General features: G+C 43.2%; 1 protein-coding gene across 5 annotated transcripts in view; it reads right to left on the bottom strand.

Annotated features, from left to right (window-relative positions):
* Positions 1-11,114, bottom strand: part of COL21A1 (collagen type XXI alpha 1 chain) — a 124,102-nt gene extending 112,988 nt beyond the window's left edge. For 3 of the 5 annotated variants that reach the window (XM_048496917.1, XM_048496951.1, XM_048496943.1), the window contains exon 1: positions 10,794-10,986. The gene's annotated coding sequence lies outside the window, so the exon portion shown is untranslated. Of the gene's footprint in view, positions 1-10,793; positions 10,993-11,025 lie in introns of those variants that run through there. The other 2 variants (XM_048496925.1, XM_048496935.1) reach the window with 2 other exon arrangements.
* Between the last annotated feature and the right edge of the window lie 5,952 nt (positions 11,115-17,066).

Below are 17,066 nucleotides of genomic sequence, written 5' to 3'. Positions count from 1 at the left end.
TATAACACTCTGTCAGGCTCTTTAAATCTCCAGCTTTCTTTTTTTTTAAAAGAAAAAAAGTCTCAAGCTGTTTCTGTTGCTAAGATATACCTTTTCCAGTGGTGGGATCCAAAAATTTTAATAACAGGTTCTGATGGTGGTGGGATTCAAAAAATGGCGCCGCCGCACACACGCACCTCCAGTCCCTATTGGGCAGGGAGGTTGCTTTAGTAACCCCTTCTCGGCACTCAGAAAAAATTCGTAACCACTTCTAGAGAAATCGTGAGAACTGGTTGGATCCCACCTCTGGCCTTTTCCCCTTATTTCTCCAGAGCTAAAAGGGCTAGAGACCCTTGCTTAAAAAGGCGGGGGAGCTGGAAACTTAGAGAACCTTATAGACATTATAACACTATAATGATGCGTCAATTGCTATAAGGAAAAATATTGACAATTCATTGGAAGGATCACAATAAGTGTGAAACAAGATTTTAGAAATAAGTAGTAATGACAGGGTGAAATCTCAAGAACATTATGAAAAAAAATTATCCTCCATAGTGACTTCAATTGGAGGGCCTGAAAAAGAAAATGTCTCAGTCAAAAAACATTACATTTCTAAAAAACAAAACATAACCTCTGCTCCATTGACTCCTTGACATCATTTATTTATCTAACAATACATAATTGGCTAAGGGTTTGAACGTCCAACGATGAACCCTTAGCCAATTTTCCTGCAGGACACACAGGGACTCAACCCCTGTGTGTCCAGAAGCCCCATTGGTCATTACTGGGCCCACAAAGCTGCTGCTCCACAGGTCCAGCAGAGGCCTTCCCACCTCCACCTACCCAAAAGGCCAGCCGGGCCTGCAGGGGGTCCAGCAGAGGCCTTTCATCAGCCCCCACACCTCCAAAAGGCCAACCAGGCCTGCGGAGGTGGGGCAGGCAGACTCCTTCCCACCTCCCACCCACCCACCGAAAAGGCCAGTTGGGCCAGCCACCCCTTGCCACCCTCCCCCACCCCCTTGCCACTGTTGACTGTGGAATGGGACTAATATGTATGCCCCCCCCCCCCCAATCTCTGATAATAGCTGAGCTGTTGATTCTGCAACAGCTGGAATCCCTGGATGGACTTTGAGGGGAGACATGTTGGAATACAAGTCCATAGCCAGACTGGAGGCATTTCTAATGCCCTACCAATCATTTCTTGGTATCATAGAAAGCCCAGACTAAGATAGTTGTCAAACTTAATTCAAGGGCTTTGATATTAAGAGGGTTTGTCTGACAAATCCTTTTTCCCTCTCCATTCAGACACAGTAAGCAATGCCTTCCTTGAAGGCTACCACTGGAATCTGGATAACAATAGGGCAACCTTGAGTCGACACACCTGTCTTCAACCTCACAAAGACGTTGTAAATGCCCACACCCTGATTTTATCAGCCCAGTGACTAGATCACCTGAACCCTTTTCTCCTAAACAAGTAAAGCAACACATACATGGCATCTCATACAGCTTTATTTCAATCCATCTTTAAACTATCTCTAAAGCAGGCTGGGCATTTCAAACGGGGCTGCTTTATTCCCACCTTTTTCTGAGGTGTGTTCTTTTTCAGCTTTTTGTTTAACATTCTGAGATTTGAGCTATAATGATATAGCACCATAGCAATCCAATGCATTTCCAGTGCTAGTAATGTAGCAATTGAGAGCTATGTCACCAGCATTAGGGTATATTGCATTGCTATGGGCTATAGAGCATTTTATGCTGCTGCAGTAACTTAGTTCTCCAGTAGTAATCTTCTATGACCCCCAGGATCTTAACCAAATCAGCAAAGGTCAGCTGAACCCTATCAAAAGTAGGAATCACAATGTCTTTCAAGATCTCTGCCTTCTCAATCAGCACATCACCTCCATTTTGCCAGGTTTTTGTTTCAATTGTTCAGTCTTAGCCATTCAACCAAAATAGACAGGCAGCGATTGAGGACATTTAGCACATCACTGGGAGACTTGGATAAAGAGATATAGAACTGGGTATTGACAGTATATTGAGGACAGCCAAACCCAAAACTATAACTGATTTGTCCCTCTGAAATCCCACAAGACAAGTCCCACACTGATGATAATTGGCCTCCAAAAGCAATCCTTTGAGTATGGTTATTGAGGAAATATCTGAACCAGTCCAAAGCACAGTACCTGACAGTTCTTCATCCAAATGTCTCAACAAGATGGCATAGTGCGCTGCATCAGAAAACTCCGGCCACCTGGAAAGGCTTCTACAAGGCTCAATAGAGTTATACCACCCTTTCAAATGGTGTGCTCCAAACTCTGAAGTCCAGATGGAAGCCAACTAAAGTTAGCTTCATCCTCAGTAACGCCCCAGACTGCTTTCCATGAGCTGGCGTCCATTTGGACAGCAGCATAACTCTGCAGCAGCCCCCGCTTCCAGGTTTTGCTGCTGCAAAGCTGTGGGGTGCCTAGCACCAGTATCCTTGCCCTCTCTGCCTGTGGGGGTGCGCCTGACACTGGCAGAGAGAGCAAACAAACCAGCGCAGTCCTGCGCCAGATCCAAGTGGTGATTCAACTACCAACCCTGGATTGGGCCATAATGACTGCTTGTTTGGTCACTATCCAGACTATAATTGTGTGATCATAATTTGCCCTGCTTAAGCCAAAGCTGTTAAGGTTGAATAGTTGAAAGGCAAAGTTAATAACCACGCTAATACTCATCAGAAGGTCATTGAAGCCCCTCTGATGTGTCCCGTTGAGCTTCAGTGTTTGACATTCACTAGTATTAGCAGTTATGAAACCCCAGCCTCCTAATGGGCACCTGACAACTACACATAATAAGCACAAATGGAAATTAACCATCTTCAAATCAAGTACTCAAAATGGCCATTCTAAATTATAACAAATGTAATACTAGAACGTTTTTAAAACAATCTGGAAGTCATATTTTGAATTTCACTCAGCATCTGTTTTAAATGCTGTCAAAACATTTACAACATAAAAACAGCGGAATTACAAATTAAAATCAAGCACATTCTATTAAGTAATGAATGTGGATGCTTGTTCAGGGGGAAATTTATTCTAATGCACCAGTGCAAATAATGTGAAAATAATGAGTTGTTTTTATAATATTCATGAGCCAATCTGGAATGTTTCTTGTGTTAGGCCAAAAAAATGTAATTCATTTCATGAAATCTTTGAAGTTTCAGCACTGAAGAACCCTACTTAGGTATTCCAAGTACAATGAACCACAGCTGGCTAGCTTCATATCATTCCATTTAATTATAACAGTACAACTTTAAACAGAAATAAACCATACTAAATTTATGAAGTTAATAGGATATAATTCTGCTAAGGACTGTATTGACAGTAAACCAACCTACACTTTGATGAGAAATTATGATTTTTAAGAACATCTGACTCTCTTGTCCTGTTGCTGCTGTATGTAAAATCACTAAGTATCTTGTTTCTACAGGACTTAATGTTAGTCTCATCTCTAGAAGATGTTTGGAGTGTACAAGTATTTAAAAGAAACTCTTTTTGATGACTTCATACAACCCTGTCTTACAGCACTGAAAAGGCCATCCAAGATATATAAATCCACCGCCTCCCCCCTGCCCCCATGGCTGTTTCATCCCTTGAATGGATATTGGGGAAAACTAGAGTGCCTGCTGCATTGCATTTCAAATGACCCACATTCAGTTCTAAAATGGCAGCAGTGTCCCTAGCAACATCATGACTTAAACCTTAAGACTTAAGATCTGATCTGCACTTGATCTGCACTGTGCCTGCAAGTTTATATTAGATGTGCCTCCAAATTCGGGCTGCTATGCAAATTTTGCTGTTGTTCTGCCTCCTGCCATCACCTCTTTGGATGAGGCAGAAATAAAGGAGCCCAGCCCCAGCCCTTGGGGGCTGCAGGAAGACCACAAGACAAAGTAGACACTCTGATCTGAATCAAAATGGGTGACTCAGACTGAGGTCAGCACATCACACTTTCAATCTCACAGCCCAAGTTCTGAGGCTAAAATAGAAGCACTGCAGCCACCAGACCCACCTCCAGAGTTGCCAGATCCTTAGGAAGAAAAGATAGACTAAGAGGAAAGCACAGCAGCAGTGTTGTAGCACACGGTTGGCAGCCCAGTACCTCAGTCAGTATTGAGTGGCACTTGTCTATGGATGACTTTTCCCTTACAAAGCAGACAGAGCAGACAGAGTAAACAAGCGTGGAAGTCTACAGCTCTTGTCTACCTGCTATTGATCTGCTCCTTAGAATTCTGTGTGCTTGATCTTTGGACTGGATTTGCACTTTGTTGTTTGGATATGACCACATTTGTGTTTCTGGATATGCCCTCCTCTTTTGGTGCTTGAACTCCTAACTACTTGGGTGCTGACTGAACTGTCTTTGACTATACTTATTGCCTGTTGCCCCAGGGCCTACCTGGACCTGGACAGCCACTGTGCACCATCACAATAGTTTTTTTTCAAGTAACCAATATTTTGCCCCCTCTTCATTTGAACTGTGTACACTCACTGATACCCAGATTTGAACAGTCATAGTATGCTTTTTTGCAGCACGTTATCTGGCCACAGAAGATGAGCTCAACTTACTGTGAAGGTGTCTTCACTTCAGTGGAGCAAAGTCATCCAAGCTGGTTAGGTCACTTCTCCTACTGTTCAGGCAGGGCTATGCAATTTTTTCCAGCTCTTCTGGACTGTAGGGGCTTACCATCTCCAGGCATACAGAAGCACTGCTCCACTACTTCAATTCCACAGTCCCAAAATTCAGTTAACATAGGGTGGGAATCTTGCATGACTTTGTCCCACTGAAGAGAAGATACCTCCAACTCCTCTTTCTCCTTCAGTGGGACTTGTTGACCTAAGCTGGTTATATACCAAAGCCACTTCTTTTAGGGAGGGGAAAACCTTCAATTCATCAGCACAATCAATTAAGATTCAAGCTCACCTCAGGCATCCTGACTCAGCACCTGCTGCAGGACTTTCCTCCCAAAAACTGCTTCTGCAGACATCTGTTGGTCAAGTCTGTAGTGTCTGATGAATGTCAAGAAAGACCACCATTTCACTGTCCAACGTATTTCCTCAATGTATTTCCTTTACGGCCCTGGCCCCTGCCTGGTGGAACGCTCTCCCTCCAGCTGTCCGAGCCCTGGGGAGGCTGGCCGCGGATTTGCCGTTCCCCGCTGAAGCTACCCATCTCTATCTGCCAGGGCCTTGCTTCCATCATGGGCCCTGACACTTTCCCCTCCCGGCCTTTAGATCAGGCGCTTGTTGTTGTTGTTGTTAATTTGCTTGCCTTAACTTCATTATTTAGTTTTTAAAGTAAATTGTTGCTGCTCTTAAATTAACTGATTATTTTAATGATTTGTTTTAATGAGATTGTTATTATGTATTTTATGGATTGTTGGCATATAGTATGTTGTGAGCCGCCTCGAGCCCTTCGGGGATAAATCCAACCAATAAATAAATAAATAAACTGGTTCCCTGGTACCAAAGGCAGCAAAAGTTGCAGCCGATCTGGTGGAAAGGGCTGTGATGCTGCCCAGAACCTGCAAACCCTGAGCTTTGTAAAACACTTTTATGCTCAACTTGACCCATTGCACTATTGAGGATTTTGAAGCCTTCCTTCCCATGTTCCTCTGTTCACATGTGATAAAAGGGGCATCTGATTTTCTGGAATCTTGTGTCCTAGGTGTGCCTTCTTTTTCTTTTGGATGGCTGGACTTAGGACAAAATGATGGAAGAATTACCGGCTGATTTAAATGAAATTTAGGTTTTTGCTTTGGGATCAAAAGAGGGTTTACTCTGAGCACTTCTATTACTGAAGGTGCACAGTTCCATCCTGATTGAAAGTGCTATCAGTTCTAACACCCTCCGTGCACAGGTGATTACAATAAGGAAAGCCATCTGCAAAGTTAGCAAACTAATGTCAGCTTTCCGGAAGGATTCAAAAGGTCTCTGCAACAAGGAGCTCAAAACCTTGCCCAAAATCCATGATGGAAATTTGTACACCACATGGGAAGCTATCTGCGTCGCCCCTTTTACAACAGACTTTTAAGAGGTAATTCCAAGGGAGACCCCTGGCGCCTCTGTTACCTTATATCACTGCAAGGGCTGACACCTGTCTTCTTAGCCCAGGGGTAGGGAACCTGCGGCTCTCCAGATGTTCAGGAACTACAATTCCCATCAGCCCCTACCAGCATGGCCAATTGGCCATGCTGACAGAGGCTGATGGGAATTGTAGTTCCTGAACATCTGGAGAGCCGCAGGTTCCCTACCCCTGTCTTAGCCTATTTGGTCTAAGGCCAGGTTTCCAGCCATCATGTGAGAATAATAATACATGCTTAGTGCTAGGTGACAAGGGTTCTATCCCTTTTTGCTCAGCCCATCTGCTGAGGGTTGCCCATGTATCATTGTGGATTCTCTTAGTAGAATCCCTTCTTGCACTAAATATCACTTGTACTATTTCCCTGGGTAATCCCAGACTAGCTAAATATAATCCTTCAATGGCAAGACAGTAAGATAAAGCCAGGCTGGGTCCAGGTGTGCTATTGGACCCCACATCCACGAATGTCTGAATACAGGTATTTGCTGCAGTTGTCCTATTGACAAGTTCACCAGATGTGAAAACCATGGCTATCTGGACCAATGAGTTACCACTAAAATTAAGGTAGCCCCCTTCTGCTTTTTCTCCCATATCTCTTTCCCTAATAATGGCAGAAGTGGGAAGGCATAGAGTAGCATCTGTAGTCATAGTTGTATTAAAGCATCAGTGCCCTCTGTGGTAGCCTGCTGATATTGGGAGAAATACCTTGGCACCAAACAATTTGCCTGTGTGGCAAAAAGGTCCATCTCTGGTAAGTCATACCTGGGCACAATATTCTGGAACACCAATTTGTGAAGGGACCATTCATTCTCGTCTAAGTCCCTTTTGCTCAGCCAATTGGCCTCTGTATTATCCACTCCTTTCAGGTAGGTTTCTGTAGGCTGAGGAGATTTTTCTCTAACCATTCTAACAATGATACTGCTTCCTTATGTAGCAACAATGCCCTTCCCCCCGCCCTTAACCCACTTAATACTACTTAAGTCATCTTAAAAGGCAATGTTGGTTGAAAGATGGAGTATACATATTATAAAATAAACCACAGTGTGAATTACTACAAGGAAAATGTCCATATGTAATTAATTTAATATAGGATAAGGCACTAAATGTTAGTGAGCTGTTTTACATGAAATGTGGCTTAGTTCAGTTTTGTTTATTCACAAGCATTTGCCCAGCAGATTCAAAAGCGAGAGAGGCATGTGTGTCCTAATAAATCAGCATTACAGCTGATTACTGCTAATTTTCTTGTAACATCTGGCATCCGAGGTCCTAGAACACCAGTCAAAATCAAAAGACACCTATTAAGTCATGTTGCCCTGACCCTGCCAATATAACTTTCCTCCCAAAACTGTATCAATGTATCCTGCCCTGTCCAATTTTCAATGTTATGAAACTGCAGATATATTTGCCAGGATTCCATAGAATTTCCTGCTCATGAACTGAGTGGCCAAGGAAACTCCCAAGCCAAGATTTTCCAGATGGTGCATTAATATAATACTGACCCAAAGAGTTATCCAATGACCCTTTTCATTCTACATTTTATATTAAAGCTTACTAGTACTGAAGGGCAAGTGAACAGATCCTAAGTTATATTAATGAAATCCATTCATGATCCATTCCTCAGTGTCATAGTCTTCAGTTCACACATTGGAACTAAGTCACTCTATATTGACATGTGTGAAGGGAAGAAGGAAAGGGTAGGAAGCAACTCACTGACCTGTCTTGTCAGATTTTTCCCAATGGTAGCACATGGTGAAACTGAAGCACTTTCCCTCAGCCCTGTAACTAACCCAGAAAGTGAAAGATGCCCTTTATTGTAACCTTTCCAGGCAAATCCCATAATAAGGCACACAAAATAATAGTGAGACAGATTTAAACCTTGAACAGAATCAAAGTTTATTGAACAGAGAAGAGAAGGGAACGAGATAAACTAGAGGAAAGGAAAGGATAAAGCAGAAGAAATATATTTACAAAAGAGTTTTGGCAGAGAAATTAAGTATTTGATTTAGACACTGGTTTAATAAGTTTCTTCAGAATCACAGTTAGCTTAGATGTTATATTGCGGTTTCCTAGATGGTACAGTTACTTATAATGTTCTGAGTAATGGATTATACACTCAGCGTCTCTCAGGCTAGCACTTCACACAGTACCTCCTCAAGCCTCCCTGTGTTAGAAACCCTACAATAAAATCATTCTCTCTGGAAGAAAATAAAGGAAAACCCCAGATACCTCATATTACTAGCCTCATGAATTAGTCTTCCCTCTCTCTGGATGATACAGACCTCCCTGGTTATATATATGGCCATTTCAGCTTGGGTCCCTCAATGACCCTCTACCAGTTCACTCAGTCTGAGTATCACTTTGGTTTCACACATAGCACACCAGCTGTCACACAGTAGAACAAGCCAGTTTTCCGCACATACTGACTGCAACTACTCTCCTCAGAAATGATATGTTTTAAAGTACAGTTACAGCAGATAGCTCTTAACTCCAGGAACTCCCAAATCCAAAAGCACACTTAGTTATACATTGTCTCACAGAAAGATAGAGCTTCAATGTTCCTGGCTGTTCTTGAAAGGAGGTGTTCGCCATATTAGGCGATTAGGAAAAATTACAAAATTGGAAGGTTTGAGTTTTGAAAAACCGATGAGTGGAAAACAATCCCCTAGAGACTCCAAGCAGAATGCAATTAAAATAGCTGTGACAGCTGAAAGGATTCCAGAGAAATAGACATTTTTTACCAATGGCAGCCATTTTGGAAAATCAGGAGGCTTGAATAAAAAAAAAGTTGGGGGGGATTTTCAGAGTTCACTGAGTAGAATGCAGTTAAGGCCACTGTGGTAGCCAAAGGGATTCCAGAGAAACAATTGGCCATGCTGGCAGGGGCTGATGGGAATTGTAGTACATGAACATTTGGAGCACCATAGGTTGACCACCCCTGGCCAAAAAACTAAGGACATAGCCAAGATGTTGTGACTGTCTTCCCAATAAGAACATGCCTTATATCATTAGGAGCACGTCTGTGGGAATCTATTGAAATCCAAGATGCATTGAGTCTTATCCATGTAACCACACATAACACAAATCTAGTAATTTTTTTGATACCACCACAAATCACAGCAGGGAAGTCAAATTGTGGTATATGGCAAGCATCCACCAAGTACACAGCCGCACAGAAAGTACCTCAACACATGGAGCAGCCGCCCAAGTGGGTTTGGATTTTCAGTGCCAAACTGCCATCATTCGTTTGTTTGTTTGTGTCAATCTGCCCTCTGGCGCCAATGAACTGAGCCACACTTTCATACTAATGTAATCAGACTGCATAGTAAAATTACATTATGGCATTTAAAAACCATCAGCAACACACTTCATTCCCAGTACGTGGTTGGAAAATGACAACAAACATAGCTAAGAATCCTCAACTCAAATTTCAAACACAGATAATTTCATACATACAGGTCATATGATGCTCCTCTATTTCACCCAAGTATCTTCCTTGCCATGAGATAAACAGGTAGACGTTTTAAAACATTTACAGTATCCCTCTGAACTGGTTGCATCCTTTCTTTGAAAACCTGCCTTGAAAACCTCATGGTCCTGGTCGCCATGAGTTGGTTATAACTTGAGGGCACATTATTATTATTTCCATAGATTTTCCACCGCACCTCATCAAAGAGTTCTTGCAACAACTGGAGATTATCAACTATCAGATTTTCAACTCCTTCCATGATGATCCATCTTTCCGGGAAACACCAGCTTTCTTATAAATGGATTCAGAACCAATGAAGAAGGTAACCCAAACAGGTGAGGCTCTGAAGAGAGATACTCAAGCTGTACTCTCAATCATTCATTGCTCAGGAAACAGCCCTACTTCTGAGTAAACTTGCTTAGGATCAGACTCTATGCGATACCATCTTAGCTTAAGGGAATTTTCTGACACTCAGCAGAAGTATTACAAATGTAGGAAAGCTTCCATTGAACAATTAATGCTTTCAAGCTCTTAGCATGATAAATGGCAACGTGGAAACAAGCTCATTATTTCTAGATGCAGCCAAAATGCCCGTTCCGGGAGACTGAATCACACATCCACTTCAGGCAGTGCTCCCAAGCAGAACTGCTCAGCTAAATTCAGTGGGGCTCTTATCACAATAAAAGTGTGTAGGATTGGACAGCCTGTGATTCTTACCTAAGCACTAAGCCACTAGTTAATGTACCACAAATAGCCACAAATCATTACCCACGCAAGAACTCTCATTCCAGGGAGTATGCCTTAATAAATTCCAGTTAATAGCAGTAGATCCTATGCACATTTACCACTGCAGGTAAATCCCACTGAACAGAAAGGGGGTGGGGGAGAGGTAACTTCTATGTAAACGCCCATTGGATTGCACTCTTAGCACAAAGAAGAGTCCTGTAGCAGCTCCCTGGCTAACAGATACTGTATAACAACGTTTATAGAGCTACAGAACTCTTGTCAGTCAGGTACCAACAGCCTTTTTCTTTTAGCTTTACCTTGGTAACCAAACACCGCATTGTAAGAGAAAACGACTGCAACAAGCAAACGTAATTTGCTAAACTCCACCTCCAAAAAACTTGAGAGCAGACAACCAGAAATACCTAGATAACATGGGAAACAAACCAAAGCGAAATGTCTTCCCTTGTACATCTTGTAACCCACAGTCTGTTGCATCTCCTACCTGCTTTGGTTTGCACAAAGTTGCTAACGCAGCTGCAGCCTACGAGAGATTGCAGTTACATCCAAGGTGACATAAGGACAATTGCATGGAGCCAGACAGTAAGAAAGTATCCCAAACAGACAATTCTAACCAGCGTTAGCCTGCTCCAAATTCCCAGAGCCTTTCCCCTTCGCCTGCGTGTATCCCCAGCTACAACTTGTTAAACAAATCAGCGTCGTAGCTTCCCACTGACATTTTTCTCTCTCGGCACTTGGCTCTGGGCGGAGCTTGGGAGATAAGAAAGCCCGTTGGGAAGAAGATGCTGAAAGTCCTGACTGCGCCTCCACGTGGAGAAAGTCTTTTGAAAGGAAACCTGCCGGCTAAAGGGGAGGGCAGGGAGTTGTCATTTTTCGACCCTGATTCTGCGTCATTGGACGTTCATATTGTGCGCGTTAAACAGAGATTACATTTCAGATTTCACTGCAATAACAACGGAAAGGATCCTGAGGTGGGGAGCAGCTACACCACTTCACCAAGGAAATACATTTTTGAACGGTGCTCCTGTAAAAAAAGACTAACAGCAAAGGGGCAAATCGGAAAGAAGAGCTCCAGCCCAGATTTTTCCTCCTTGCCAGTATTTCTTGCGGATAAGTTTTTATGGGAGAGAACCGACCTTCGGCGTGAACTGGAGCAGCAGTTTCTAGGATGTCATCCAAAAGGAATAGTGAATAGTTCCATACGCGTATTTTAAAAAATTGCAGTACTGAGCGTCAGTGCTCAAATCTACTTCAGCTCTTTCTGGCTCTGATCTATTTAATAAGCTATGAATTTTTATTTACACCGGTTTACAGTCAAATCATAAAGCTTATTATTTGGAAGTAAACCTCGTTATATTCACATACTGTGGAGGCGTAGGCATGTTTTAACATTCTAATTAAACAATGGGCTTCTAACTCTGCAAAAGATTTCAGACCTAATAGCAAAACTCAAATACTCCCAAGTAAAGGGTTTCAATTAAGATCACCTACAAGGGGGCAAATTCCAGGGAATTCAACAAGGCTGGACATCTGTAAGATCCAGCTGCATATCCTTAAAAATACTTACAGGGAATCTGGTTTCATTAACATATTTTAATTTCCTTCTATATCTGTTCCATAGCTATTCAAATCAATAATGGTAAACCAAAATACACACTGAACTGGCATACATTACGGTAAAAATCAGTCTTAGCAGACATTTGAGCCAGCCCAGATGTCAACTCATGTTTAATTCTCTTATTTCAATATGGAAATTTGGATTTTTTTTTCCTACTAAAGTCTAAATTTTGTGGTTGAAGGGAATATAGCTGATTATTCTTAAACTGCTCTGGGCTTATGTCCAAAGTTATTTGGATATACACTGTCTACGGAAGGAGTTGTAACAAAATTAAATCACTGTCAACTAAAAAAAAAACCTGGATCACTCATTGCAGCATGCTAAAAAGGCTTAAATCATGATGCAAGAAAGTGTGCATATAAGAAAACATCACTAATATATCTAATTCTCAACATGATGAAATCTGTGGATACGTAAATCCAAAGATCAGACTTCTGACACCATGTCGCAACGGATGGCAAAATGGCCACAGTGGTTTAAACAAGTTTATTTACAGCTAACAAAAGGAACTATAGAATAGTTAACAGCTAACCAGAAGCTCTCAGTCTTAACTCAGGTGTCAGACTAAGGTCTGGGAAACCCAGGTTGGAATCTCCACTCTGCAGTGGAAATTTTCTGGGCCAGCCACACACTCTCATCCTTGAGCCTGGAAAGTATCTGGATGGGAGACCTCCAAGAAACACCAGAGGTGACATAAAGGCAGGCAATGGCAAACTGTCATGATCAGCCCCTGTATGATTCTGCCATGTTTTTTGTCTCCTGCCTGGGATATGGGAACATGTCTCTTCTCATTTCCCCACCCTGCTATGCTTCTGTTTTCCTGCCTTGCTCCTTCTCAGGCCTTATCAGCTTGTTAGACACCTATTGTTGTAGCTCTGCAGGAGAGTGGAATGTAAGTTGCTTTGACTCAGGTGGGAGAAGGTGATATCTTCTTCCAATGGACCATGGGACTGAAGGGGTGCCATCCCCCCTTGGGAACTGGTAGGCAGGGGTGGGGTGACATGACGTGGGGTATAACAGTAGCTGCAATACTGGCAATGTTTCATCTGGCAACAGAAGTCCAAATCCTTATTCCTGATGTTTCATAATAAAGAAATCAACTGAATACAGAGCCTTGTTATAGAACAGTCCAGAGGCATGAAACAAACCACCTCTGAACATCACTTCCCTTGAAAACCCTACGGGGTTGCCGTAAGTCAGCTGTGACTTGACAGCAGAATGTGTGTGTGTGTGTTTTGAACTGGCCACTCTCACTGTGACAAAACCTGTGATATGGACTTAAAAGGACCCAGGTTGTGCTCTTAACGGAACATGATCTAAATTTAGAAGCCTTGCTGGTTTATATTAATTCTGTTTTCAGTTGCTGTTCTTGTATAAGTAAAACAAAGTAGTAACAGACGAGCATTCAATAAAGTAAGTAAAGATGTGATTTTCCATCCCAATTATTGCTTGTGGTTATCCTCACTATATGTCACGTGATAGCTCTTAAATCCAACATTGTGTTCCAGATATTACTAGCCAGATGGCCTGAATAAAAAAAAAAACCTAACAGCAGTTCCCAGACCTATCTCTTGTTTTATTTGTCTATTTAAAGGCTATTAAAGGGCCTCTTGGAACTGATCATTTCCTTTTTCTTAAGAGCAGCATCACAATATCCTCTTTCATTTGGGGAAAAATAGCTTATTGCAGAAGAAAAATGGAAGGGCTTCATCACATGATCTTGAACTTGTGAGCTCCCCCGTTGACAAAGAAATGTGTTAGGATTCAGTGACAACCAGTGCTGTCATCACCAGCTCTCTCCACTGATTGTGTTAGGTCTGTAGCATTGAACCAATAAGCTCATAGTGCTAGAGACAGCATAGCAGAGAGAGAGAAAATCTTTAGACATGCATATGGAATCCATTTTGTTGACCTGTTATCCCACGATTAAGCAGAATACATGTATGAACTGCGCTGGTGGGACCAATTTATGGATCTTGTTCAACCAACTCTTGCCTGGAGACCAAGCTGTATGAGGAAAGGCTGAAGAACTTGGGAATGTTCAGTCTGGTCTGGAGAAGAGGTTGAGGGGTGGCCATGATTGCTCTCTTTAAGCATTGGAAGGGCTGTCACTTGGAGGATGACAGCAAACTGTTCCTGTTCACAGCAGAGGATAGTATTTGCAACAATGGGTTTAAATTACAAGCAGAAAGGTACCATCTGGATTTTAAGGGGGGAAAATATAGTGAGAGTAGTTCAACAGTGGAATCAGCTGTCTAGGAAGGTGGTGAGCTCCCCCGCACTGGCAGTCTTCAAGCACCAGCTGGACAAACACTTGCCAGGGATGCTCTAGGCCAGGGATGTCAAGCTAATTTGTTATGAGGGCTGGCTATGGCATAAATGTGACTCAGTCAAACTGAGCTATAGGGAGGGCTGCCCACAGTGTGTTCGCCAGCCCACATTGACCAGCACAGGGGGTGCAGCAGACTCACCAGCCCAGAACAGCACTGCAGGAAGTGGTTGGTACTGGGGTGTGTGGCTACCTCAACTGGAGAACCCACAGAAGGCTCACCAGCCCAGATCAGGAGCAGGAAGGTTGTCTCAGCTGGCATGTGTGCCTGATAGGCCCTCTTAAGGGGCTATATTCCCTTTGGGGGAGATCATCATCATCAACCCCCAGGCCACATGTTCAACACCCCTGCCCTAGGCAGATCCTGCATTAAATAGGGGGTTGGACCTAGATGGCCTTTATGATCCCTTCTAACTCCATAATTCTATGATTCTTGACCCCTATGGGTTACTAAGTGTGGTGTAAATATATTAAATAAAGTGCTTAAACTGCCACTGTATACATAGAGAGGGTTAACTATTGAGTAAGAGAAACTCATCTGATTAACTCATATGAAAATGTAGTGTCGAAGGTTTTCTCATGTGTAGGAAGGAACTCATATATAGTCTGAGGTTGTAAATGCCTTAGCAGACCAGAGTTCTATTGCTGATGCAATCCCTTCCACTTCCAAATCACTCTCTGCCCTAAAGTTTCATTGGTAATTCAATGTGAAATTGACAAAGCTGATCCAATGATTGTATCTCTGCCTGAACGTTAACATCACAAGTCCTATGTGAAAATGACAAAGATGATCCAATTTACCCTTCTTTGCCTGAATGCTAACTTTTCAAGTTCTATGTGAAATTGGCAAAGCTGAGTCAATCGACCCTGCTTCTTTATATCTCTGCCTCAGCATTACATTGCTAGTTCAATATGACAAACAGAAAAAAAATTGAAAATACTTTTGAAAATGGAGGAGGAGAAAATGACTGGAAGATAGGCAATGTAAGGAATTCCATAGAAGCAGAAATAAAAGGCTCTTTGGTGAAAAAGACCGTTTATTCAGACATCTTAGAAAGCTCAAGTACACGCAGTGGCAGGAATGACTTCCATGAAGCACGAGTTATAACTCTATTCATCCCATCCCCTTCCACTGCTTCCCATGGGAGCCGGAGACCTCATCTCAGCATGAGATAAGGTCTCATACGATAAACTTCAGCCCATCATCCAGACCCAGCCATGGAATGCATAAGGAAGGTTATACACCATCAACACCATTGAAACCCACCCACTCTGCCTCCTTAAAAGCCCTCCCCCCCCAGGTTTATGCAGAAAGTAGCGATTGGAAGGCAGAAATAAAGGGTGAAGTCAATATTTTGAATAAACCCATTGATTATACAGGAATATCCCACCCAAAGAGACTAAATATTGCAAGCGTTTGGAATTAAGCGAGTCAGGGATGGCGTCCAATTCGTAGTGCTTGTGGCCATCAATAATAGTCGGTGGGAACCTCTCCAGTCATTACCAGGCATCAGGCAGGAGCCTCCTTGAGCAAGCTGGAATGGAAGACAGGATGAATGTTACTACTAAAGAGAGTTAGGCAAATCCAATGCGGGCAGTGACATCATTAATCTAACTAGTAATCTGAAAAGGTCCACGAATCTTTTGCCAAGTTTGGAAAAGACATGCACATCTCTGAGATTTTTTAGTAGACAAATACACCCAAAGCGCAGAGGGAAATCCAGCGGTGTTTATCCAGCTTACAGCTTTGGGAGTCCCTTAGCCTGTTGTAAGGCCGGTCTATGGACCGATTTCCACCCTCAGCTAGGGATGAAATCCATTATTTGAAACTCTAAGAGTTAAGCTGTCATGAGGTAGTTGTGGCGGAAGGGCGACCAGGCCACAATTTCAAGGGGTTTTGTACTGCACTATAGACACATTTATTATAAGTACTCATGCATGAATGAAATAGCACCAATTGTCCTGGTGGTAGTTGGTGTAACAAAGCAGTAAATACTGCTCCTAGGGTTCTGTTAGTTCTCTCCAAGTCTCACCGTCACTTTGAAGGCGTGGTGAAGAGTGGCTGACCTTGGCTGACTAACTTTCTTAAAAAGCATACTTCAGAGCTTTAAGAAATGGGTGGGGGCCTTGGTGGAGACCACTTGGTGAGGAATGTAGGCGATAAACATGTTGAATGAACAGTACCAACTTAGGAGGGATGGGGGAAGCACATAAAATGGGCTTGTTTAGAAATAAGTCCACCACCACCCACAAAACCGTGTTGCCATGACTGTGAACCGTCTATGCCATGGAGATGACTTCCCAAAGGCGGGAGGCCACCCGGAAGGAGAGGTTTTCAACAGCCCATGGGGCTTTCAGAATGGTTTGGCTTCTGCACAAGCGAGCAACCTTTAATGCTCGCCTCAATGTCCTTGCGCATTGCAGCCACAGAACTGACCCGGTGGAGCTAAATGCAGAGTTTTCAGAAAGCCAAAATGTCCAGCCCGGCCCGGGGTATGCGTGGCGAACTTCAAGAACCCTGGACATGAGGAGGGGGGGGAGGCATTACCAGCATTCCTCCGCCAAACTCCATTCTCCAAAGCATGGTGGGAGTCCCACTTTCCCTCGCTGGGAGGCTCGTGCAACCCGCCTCTCGAGTTCCCTTGGGAAAGGGGAGGCAGAGACTGAGAATGGCCCGGTGGAGGAGGGGTGGGCGTTTGAGATCCCGGGTGACAGCCAGCCCCAACTGGGAGGAAGAGGCAGTCGTGGAATGTCTGCGTACCCTCGGGTGGCCCAGCGAGCCGTCAACCAGTTTATTAGTTTCCAGAGGA

The sequence above is a fragment of the Sphaerodactylus townsendi genome, linkage group LG01 (assembly GCF_021028975.2).
Source record: "Sphaerodactylus townsendi isolate TG3544 linkage group LG01, MPM_Stown_v2.3, whole genome shotgun sequence".
Lineage (NCBI taxonomy): Eukaryota > Metazoa > Chordata > Lepidosauria > Squamata > Sphaerodactylidae > Sphaerodactylus > Sphaerodactylus townsendi.
Note: the sequence above shows the minus strand (reverse complement) of the source record. Positions and strands in the feature narration are given on the sequence as shown.